The sequence below is a fragment of the Oncorhynchus nerka genome, linkage group LG13, assembly GCF_034236695.1.
Source record: "Oncorhynchus nerka isolate Pitt River linkage group LG13, Oner_Uvic_2.0, whole genome shotgun sequence".
Lineage (NCBI taxonomy): Eukaryota > Metazoa > Chordata > Actinopteri > Salmoniformes > Salmonidae > Oncorhynchus > Oncorhynchus nerka.
Genome location: NC_088408.1, coordinates 10223212 through 10231825, shown reverse-complemented (window position 1 = coordinate 10231825; position 8614 = coordinate 10223212).

Below are 8614 nucleotides of genomic sequence, written 5' to 3'. Positions count from 1 at the left end.
CTCACCTCATCCCTCCCTGCTCTCTATATCTCAGCCACATCCTCCCTTCCACTGCTGTGAGGGATGTTGTTTTTAGTATGCTGCCTGTAGACTGTGTTCACATACTGTTTAAACACACAATAACTACATGCCACAACTCTCCTACCTCTATTACTAGTAGTCCACGAGAATTTTGATGTAGAATTGGTACTTGAATACTATGGAAAACTGTAAAAAAAAAAAAGGGATACACACACACAACATCTCGTGTTGAAGTGTCAAACATTATTCGCCCGTTAAAGGAAGAAGGTCTTTCTTTACAAGGGAGCAGTCGGTAGGAGCTGTCTTCTTTTGAACGCATGGAAACTACCATATTGTAATCCCTGAATTAAAAGTAGACCATCGTTTTAAATAAGGATTAGTTCTTAACTGACTTGCCTTGTTCAATAAAGGTACAACATTTTTTTTTTAAACATTGTCGAAGAAATGTCAAACCCTCATTTTTACTGAGAGTGTGCAAAAGTTGAGAATAGATGTAGGATCCAAATGGCCTCCTATTCCTAAAAAGTGCACTACCCTAATAAAAATCAGTGCACTATATAAAGAACAGGTTGCTATTTGGGATACAGCCTAGGGCACCTGTCACGTTGTATGAGTCTCGTTGCAGTTCTTCCTGTGGATTATCCAGAAACATCCAACAGCATCAGACATGACACTAAACCCTGACTGCTTTCTCCTCTGAAAATGGAGTGAAACTACGAGCTGAAGTGAGAGTGTGAGTCAACTAATAAAGCATTTTTCACAATCAACACCAATATTTAGGTTCTTACCTTCCAGGTGTATGTCCCTCTTCCCTTCACACTGCCTGCGTTCGGTCTGTGGTGTCAAATGAAGTCCTTGTGTGATGTGGTCTGTGTGTGGGTGTGTGTGTGTGTGTGTGTGTGTGTGTGTGTGTGTGTGTGTGTGTGTGTGTGTGTGTGTGTGTGTGTGTGTGTGTGTGTGTGTGTGTGTGTGTGTGTGTGTGTGCGTGCGTGTGTGCGTGCATGCGTGTCTGTGTATGTGTGTGTGTGTGTGACCTTATTGCAGCTGTATACAAAGCAATGAGATGTGCCATATAAAAACCCTGAAGTGCTGTGTTATGTCAGTATGTACTACTAGGTCACCATAGACAACGTAACCATTGACTCTGTATTAATGTATAATTACTGTCCAGTGTTCGTTCGGTAAGGTTTCTCACATGCTGTCTTATACACGGTAATAAACCAGAAGCAGAGAAACGACATTAATGCCTCTGAGCTGGAGTGTCCATTAGCGCCATCTAGTGTTTCCTTGAAGTACCCGGATTGAAGACGACAAAAGAGGTGAAAACAGTAATACATCATTAATTCAGCACTGGAACGCAGCTGTTTCAATCTTTTATTCAATGTAGATAGTACATGATGAAAATTACAGGTCTCTCTCATATTTTTAAGTGGGAGAACTTGCACAATTGGTGGCTGACTAAATACTTTTTTGCCCCACTGTACACAGTTGAAGTCGGAAGTTTACAAAGTGTATGGATCACCACTTTATTTTAAGAATGTTTCATGCATAATAGCATTGCCTTTAAATTGTTTAACTTGGGTCAAACATTTCGGGTAGCCTTCCACAAGCTTCCCACAATAATTTGGGTGAATTTTGACCCTTTCCTCCTGACAGAGCTGGTGTAACTGAGTCAGGTTTGTAAGGCCTTCTTGATCGCACAGACTTTTTTCAGTTTTGCCCACATATTTTCTATAGGATTGAGGTCAGGGCTTTGTGATGGCCACTCCAATACCTTGACTTTGTTGTCATTAAGCCATTTTGCCACAACTTTGGAAGTATGCTTGGGGTCATTGTCCATTTGGAAGACCTATTTGCGACCAAGCTTTAACTTCCTGACTGATGTCTTGAGATGTTGCTTAAATATATCCACATAATTTTCCTTTGCTCATGATGCCATCTATTTTGTGAAGTGGACCAGTCCCTCCTGCGACAAATCACCCCCACAACATGATGCCGCCACCCCCGTGCTTCACGGTTGGGATGGTGTTCTTCGGTTTCCCTCTTTTTCCTCCGAACATAACGATGGTCATTATGGCCAAACAGTTCTATTTTTGTTTCATCAGACCAGAGGACATTTCTCCAAAAAGTACGATCTTTGTCCCCATGTGCAGTTGCAAACCGTAGTCTGGCTTTTATATGGCCTTTCAGGTTATGTTGATATAGGACTCGTTTTACTGTGGATATAGATACTTTTGTACCTGTTTCCTCCAGCATCTTCACAAGGTTCTTCGCTGTTGTTCTGGGATTGATTTGCACTTTTCGCACCAAAGTACGTTCATCTCTAGGAGACAGAACGCGTCTCCTTCCTAAGCGGTATGACAGCTGCGTGGTCCCATGGTGTTTATACTTGCGTACTATTGTTTGTACAGATGAATATTGGTACAGAACATGTCTCCTGAGCTGTATTTTATTTATTTATTTACCTTTATTTAACCAGGCAAGTCAGTTAAGAACAAATTATTATTTACAATGACGGCCTAGGAACAGTGGGTTAACTGCCTGTTCAGGGGCAGAACGACAGATTTGTACCTTGTCAGCTCGGGGGTTTGAACTTGCAACCATTCTGGTTACTAGTCCAACGCTCTAACCACTAGGCTACGCTGCCGTGGTCCCATGGTGTTTATACTTGCGTATTATTGTTTGTACAGATGAACGTGGTACCTTCAGGCGTTTGGAAATTGCTCCCAAGGATGAACCAGACTTGTGGAGGTCTGCATTTTTTTTCTGAGGTCTTGGCTGCTTTCTTTTGATTTTCCCATGATGTCAAGCAAGGAGGCATTGAGTTTGCAGGTAGGCCTTGAAATACATCCACAGGTACACCTCTAATTGACTCAAATGATGTCAATTAGCCTATCAGAAGCTTCTAAAGCCATGACATCATTTTCTGGAATTTTAATTAGTCGTCCTCTAGTCCAAACCCACCAAGACAGTCATGAAGAGGGCACGACAATGCCTATTCCCCCTCATAAGACTGAAAAGATTTGGCATTGGTCCTCAGATCCGTAAAAGGTTATACAGCTGCACCATCGAGAGCATCCTGACTTGTTGCATCATTGCCTGGTATGGCAACTTGTTACGGGATTTTTATGAATATTGACTAAATTATGTATACATTTAGCTTAGAACTATAACTAAACAGAATACTACTCTTTTACTGTATGAATGTATGAATCTTATTATAATCATAATACATAATAATGAATGTAATGTGTGTAGTTTTCGTCAAGAATTAGAACAAGGACATTCTGTTCCTTGTTAGAAAAGAATAGAGCTGTCGTCAGACAGGCTGGAATACTGTGTTCCTTACAGGACATTCTGTCCCCACCCAGGGAGGGGAGAGGCCTTGGGCTTGTAGTAGATGGAATACTGTGTTCCTTACAGGACATTCTGTCCCCACCCAGGGAGGGGTGAGACCTTGGGCTTGTAGTAGATTGTTTAACAGGTGGCAGACAATGTGAGAAGGCTTGTGAACTATATTTCCATTGTATCTGAGAGGAGGAGGGACATTTATGACGAAATGTGAGGTATATAAACCAATGTACATGGCATTATGACCAGAGCTCTCGAGAATAAACGCTATTGGCTAACTTTGGTTGACTGGTCTCTGTTTATTTTATGCAAATAAGAACCTTACAAATTCATAGAAACGGACAGAGTGTTCCCTCACTTTCTCTCTCTCCTCTCCCTCTCTCTCCACCACTATCTTTCTGCCTCTCTCTCTCTTTCTCTCTCACTGCCTTTATCTTTCTCTATTTCTTTCTTTCTTTCTCTTTCTCTATTTCTTTCTTTCTCTTTCTCTATTTCTTTCTTCCTCTCTCTCTATTTCTTTCTTCCTCTCTCTCTATTTCTTTCTTTCTCTGTTTCTTTCTTCCTCTCTCTCTATTTCTTTCTGTCTCTCACTCAATTCAAAGGGCTTTATTGACATGGGAAACATATGTTTACATTGCCAAAGCAAGTGAAATGGATAAACAAGGGTGAAATAAACAATAAAAAGTGAACAGTAAATATATCATTCACACAAGTTCCAAAAGAATAAAGACATTTAAAATGTCAAATGTCAACAGTGTTGTAATGATGTGCAAAGAGTTAAAGTACAAAAGGGAAAATAAATTAATATGGGTTGTATTTACAATGGTGTTTGTTCTTCACTGGTTTCCCCCCCAAACCCTCTTTTACACTGCTGCTACTCTCTGTTCAACATATATGCATAGTCACTTTAACCATACCTAAATGTACATAATACCTCAATCAGCCTGACTAACAGGTGTCTGCATAAAGCCTTGCTACTGTTATTTTGTTGTTTTATTTCTTTACTTACCTACACACACACACACACATACCATTTTTTCGCACTATTGGTTAGAGCCTGTAAGTAAGCATTTCACTGTAAGGTTCTGTTGTATTCGGCGCACGTGACACATGACAAATAAACTTTGATTTGATTTTCTTGTTGCGACAGGGTCCAAATATTGCTGTGATGATGGCACACTGTGGTATTTCACTGTGGTATTTCACTGTGGTATTTCGTTTTTCAAATTCTTTGTGAGTCTGTGTAATCTGAGGGAAATATGTGTCTCTAATATGGTCATACATTGGGCAGGAGGTTAGGAAGTACAGCTCAGTTTCCACCTCATTTTGTGGGCAGTGTGCACATAGCCTGTCTTCTCTTGAGAGCTATGTCTGCCTACGGCGGCCTTTCTCAATAGCAAGACTATGCTCACTGAGTCTGTACAGAGTCAAAGATTTCCTTAATGTTTGGTCAGTCACAGTGGTCAGGTATTCTGCCACTGTGTACTCTCTGTTTAGGGCCAAATAGCATTCTATTTGCTCTGTTTTTTGGGAAATTCTTTCCAATGTGTCAAGTAATTATCTTTTTGTTTTCTCATGATTTGTTTGGGTCTAATTGTGTTTCTGTCCTGGGGCTCTGTGGGGTGTGTTTGTGTTTGTGAACAGAGCCCCAGGACCAGCTTGCTTAGGGGACTCTTCTCCAGGTTAATCTCTCTGTAGGTGATGGCTTTGTTATGGAAGGTTTGGGAATCGCTTCCTTTTAGGTGGTTGTAGAATTTAACGTCTCTTTTCTGGATTTTAATCATTAGCGGGTATCGGCCTAATTCTGCTCTGCTTGTATTATTTGGTGTTTTACGTTGTACAAGGAGAATATTTTTGCAGATTTCTCCATGCAGAGTCTCAATTTGGTGTTTGTCCCATTTTGTGAATTCTTGGTTGGTGAGCAAACTCCAGACCTCACAACCATAAAGGGAAATCTATGACTGATTCAAGTATTTTTTAGCAAGATCCTAATATATATGTCAAATATTTTGTTCCTTCTTGCCTTGTCTCTCAGATTGTTCACAGTTTTGTGGAAGTTACCTGTGGCGCTGATGTTTAGGCCGAGGTATGTATAGTTTTTTGTGTGCTCTAGGGCAACAGTGTTAAGATGGAATTTGTATTTGTGGTCCTGGGAACTGGACCTTTTTTGCAACACCATTATTTTTGTCTTACTGAGATTTACTGTCAGGGCCCAGGTCTGACAGAATCTGTGCAGAAGATCTAGGTACTGCTGTAGGCCCTCCTTGGTTTGTGACAGAAGCACCAGATCATCAGCAAACAGTAGACATTTGACTTCAGATTCTAGTAGTGTGAGGCCGGGTGCTGCAGATTGTTCTAGTGCCCTCGCCAATTCGTTGATATATATGTTGGAGCTTAAGCTGCATCCCTGTCTCACTCCACAGACCTGTGGAAAGAAATGTGTGCTTTTTGCCAATTTTAACCGCACACTTGTTGTTTGTGTACATGGATTTTATAATGTCGTATGTTTTTCCCCCAACACCACTTTCCATCAGTTTGTATAGCAGGCCCTCATGCCGAAAGCTTTTTTTCGTAATCAACCATGCATGAGACGACTTTGCCTTTCGTTTTGGTTTGTTTGTCAATTATGATGTTCTGGGTGAAAACATGGTCTGTCGTGCGGTAATTTGGTAAAAAGCCAATTTGACATTTGCTCAGTACATTGTTTTCACTGAGGAAATGTACGAGTCTGCTGTTAATGATAACGCAGAGGATTTTCCCAAGGTTGCTGTTGAAGCATATCCCACGGTAGTTATTGGGGATGAAATTTGTCTCCACTTTTGTGGATTGTGGTGATCAGTCCTTGGTTCCAAATATTGGGGAATGTGCCAGAGCTCACTCTTTCTCTGCCTCTCTCTCTACCTCTCTCTCTTTGCCTCTCTCTCTCTCTCTCTGCCCCTCTCTCTCTTTCTCTCTCTCTGCCTCTCTGTCTCTGCCTCTCTGTCTCTCTACCTCTCTCTCTCTACCTCTTTCTCTCTCTACCTCTCTCTCTGCCTCTCTCTCTGCCCCCCTCTCTCTGCCCCTCTCTCTCTCTGCCCCTCTCTCTCTCTACCTCTCTCTCTCTGCCTCTCTGTCTCTCTTACCTCTCTCTCTTTGCCTCTCTCTATGCCCCTCTCTCTCTCTCTCTCTCTCTCTCTGCCCCTCTTTCTCTCTGCCTCTCTCTCGCTCTGCCTCTCTGTCTCTCAATTCAATTCAAAGGGCTTCAATGGCATTGGATTTTTATTTTTATATTTTTTTATATATGTGAGATGGATAATAAACAAGGGTGAAATAAACATTCTCTCTCTCTCTGTCAGACTACAGGCCAATCAATGGTAGCCACTGACAGGGTTTTTCATAGACCTCTGCAGCCTACTTCTGACAGACAGAGTGATAAGACGTCATGGGTGATGGAGGCATCAAAGGCGGTAAAACTCATAGACCCTCTGTTGCCCTCGGGATTATCATGCGATGTTGTTCTGCGTGACTGCTGTACGTTTTTCAGTCCAGTGTGTGATTGTTAAATACAAAAACCATGTCACACGGCAAACATGACTATACACTTAACCCAGCTTTTTTTCTGCAATATGTATATATTTTGAAGTGAAACAACACTCAGGAAAATTAAAATGGAATTTCTTGACATTTTTAGTTGATCATAATTTTGTCTTCACGATAGCTGAACAACCACACGTTTGCTCTTCCTGTCTAGAATCACACGTCCCTCCAGCCGTCTTCCTAGCCCTCCTGTGGTACTTGCAGAACAGAGGAAGCTAGATGGAGAGCTCCCGAGTGGCGCGACAGTCTAAGGCACTGCATCGCAGTACTAGACCCTGGTTTGATTCCAGGCTGTATAACAACCGGTTTGTGATTGGAAGTCTCATAAGGTGGTGCACAATTGGCCCAGGTTAGGGTTTGGCCAGAACAGGCCGTCATTGTAAATAAGAATTTGTTTTTAACTGACTTGCCTAGGTAAATAAAGGTTCAATTAAAAAATTGACGGTGTCCTAAATGACACTCCCTTCCCTACATAGTGCACTACTTTTGACCAGAGCCCTATGGGACCTGTATAGTTAAAAGTAGTCCACTATATAGGAAGTAGGGTTCCATTTGGGAAACAAGCATAGTGGTTCTGCAGCGCTGCCGGAATGCATTATTAAAGCCTGGCCTTTTGTGTTGTCATCCCTTTAAATGGACTGTTATGCTGCTACGGCCCTCTATCTGGGTGACCCTGTTTAGCCTACAGCTTTATGTACACTGCTGCTGCTGTGGGACAGGGCAAACGAGGGAGGGAGGGGGAGGGAGGGAGGGAAAGACAGGGGTGGAAAAAGAGGGATGGCAGGAAAGGTCTGAATCTGTGTGGGTGGGGGGGGGTCTGGTCAGAGAGAGGGAGAGAGCTAGTCTGTGGATAGAATGAGGGATGAAGGGAGGGAAAGAGAGAGAGGATGGATGGGGGTCACTGCGAGTGTGTACGTGGTTGGTGGGGGTGTCGTTGGCAGCTGCCAGTGCCCTCCTGACCTGTTGGGGAATGGATGCTACTCTCACTATGCATGTTTTTACACATTTGCCGATTCGCTGATGGAGCAGCTCAAATAATCCACTGTGTAAGCTCCTTATATAGAGTACAATTTTGTGGAGAAAAAAAGCCTAGATTATTCCCTATACGCTCAGGGCTGCCCCCACAATCTTTATGCAGAGTAGGGGAGCTTAATAGTTGACCTTGATGAAAAATACGTTCATTTCAAATAAGGAAACACTTTACAATCAGTAGATGCAATGTAAAGCACAGTTGCAGGATTTACACAGCAAAGACAAATGTGGTCAAATAAATGTTCATGCCTATTACACATGTATATCGCATTTGTTACTAAATAGAAAAATAAAGAAATAAAGAAGATAGTATTCAACATTGACAGTATAAGAGGCCGATATCGCTATTGTAGCGATCCACGTGTCTCAATCGTTGCCCCACTGAAGCAACTCCTGTCTAAACTACACATCCCAGCCTTCATCGCGAGGAAAAAGAGAACGCTTTTGACGTTATTCTGACGCACTGCATTCGTTTCAATTGTGGGTAATGTAGTTAATAGACAAGCCACTTCATGGTTTTGAGTAGTTGGTTATAATAGGTACAAAAAACTACAAATCCCATACACCTACAGGCATATTGCGGAACGGTAGCTGTCTGTGTTGAGGCAGTCACGTGTAAAATAGTGTTCGTTTA